We start from the raw sequence: 1,516 nt of genomic DNA, 5'->3' as shown, positions 1-1,516 counted from the left end.
ACAGTGCCCGACACCCAGGGGATGCTCAATAAATGACCGCTACATTAGTATACTATCAGCTAAAGGGATAGAGGGAGAAGGTATCTTGGTGAACACTCTTGCGTGCTCATCCCAGATCACCACGTGCCCAAGTGCCTGCATGTGTGGCTTGCAACCAGGCAATTACCTACTTCCCCCTGGTCTCACTAAGAATGATCTGTCTTGTTTCCTTAAGATCTGTGTGTGGCACAGCCCCTCCCACAGGGATATGGCGATATGGGCCAAATCTCAGGGGGGTGCCGGATACACCATGGCACCAGGAAGATGCCTTGGGAGTCAGTCCTTCAGCACACACCCCTCCGTGCAGCCCTATCCTCAGGGGTTGCATGACCAAGATGTGAGGCTGTGTGTCCTTAAGCAATCGTGTCCACCTTATAAAAAGGTGGCTAGGGAATTGGACATCCTTCTCAAAGCTAGGACGTTCCACAAGGTACGTGAGGGTTTTTGAAGAGCACGTGAAGAGCTCCATTCTGTTGTATTCCGGGCTGGTGACAGTGAGTGTGTGTGTGTGTGTGTGTGTGTGTGTGTGTGTGTGTGTGTGTGACAAGTACAGCCCAGTGTTCTTTTACATGTGACTGCAGATATCCTTCACAAGCATAGTCATGTTGAAAGTGTTATGAGGTTGGGTGTGCTTCCCAGTGTGTATCGGTGGGGCTGTAATTGTCATGGTGTCACAGTGAGTTTATGTGCCGGCGCCTGTGCGTGTCAAGATACGTGTGAGCCTGTGAGTCGTGGGTGCCTGTGTCGCCATCATTTATCTGTGTGAATGTGTGTGTGTGCACGCACCACTGCAATGTATGCATCTCTGTGATTCTGGATGTGGGTGTGGTGTGAAGGGGAAGATGTGTGTCACTGTGTCTGTGGGGGTCCTGCCTCTGGGCCACCTCCCAGCCCGCCCTCCTCCCCCGGTTCTGTGGCTCCCTCCCAGGCAGTGGCCCTGCCCCTTCCCTCTTCTCCCTCCCAATCGGTCTGTGCGGGGGGAGCTGGTGCTGCGGCCCCCCCACCCCTCCCCATCCAGGCCCCATAAATAGCAGCAGAGCCGGAGCTGGAGCTGGATCCGGCGCCAGCGGCTGGAGCAGCAAGGGAGTCAGGGCCAAGGCCGGAGGGCCGGAGAGCCGGAGAGAGAAGCCCCCCGACTGAGAGCCCAGGTGAGCCCACCCTTTCTCCCTAGACCAGCCCCAGCCCAGCCCAGTCTGGCCCAGTCTCCATAACAATATCTCCTACTAGCTCCCAGATGGGTCCCAGCCCTGCCCGACCCCTTTACCATCACATGTCCCTGCCTACCTCAGGGGACCCACAGGAACCAGGAAACTTGTGGCTAGAAGGCAGAGACCCCCACCCTGAACCCAGCACAGACCCTCCTTCATGTATCCTGAAAGGCACACACTGTGGGGAGGCAGATACCCAGCCAAAGAAAGGTCCCGGTACTGAGGGAGGTACAGGAACCGTCACACCCTCCTCAAGACAGACTCACAAT

The 1,516-nt window shown here is 56.3% G+C and overlaps 1 protein-coding gene across 3 annotated transcripts in view; it reads left to right on the top strand.

The window, feature by feature from the left end:
• Positions 1-366: 366 nt before the first annotated feature.
• The window catches only part of CPNE6 (copine 6), a 7,933-nt gene continuing 6,783 nt past the window's right edge, over positions 367-1,516 (top strand). For 2 of the 3 annotated variants that reach the window (XM_021718440.1, XM_021718439.1), the window contains exon 1: positions 568-1,187. The gene's annotated coding sequence lies outside the window, so the exon portion shown is untranslated. Of the gene's footprint in view, positions 538-567; positions 1,188-1,516 lie in introns of those variants that run through there. The other variant, XM_021718438.1, reaches the window with a different exon arrangement.

The sequence above is a fragment of the Carlito syrichta genome, unplaced genomic scaffold, assembly GCF_000164805.1.
Source record: "Carlito syrichta isolate Samal-C Ts95f unplaced genomic scaffold, Tarsius_syrichta-2.0.1 Scaffold312194, whole genome shotgun sequence".
Taxonomy (NCBI): Eukaryota; Metazoa; Chordata; class Mammalia; order Primates; family Tarsiidae; genus Carlito; species Carlito syrichta.
Note: the sequence above shows the minus strand (reverse complement) of the source record. Positions and strands in the feature narration are given on the sequence as shown.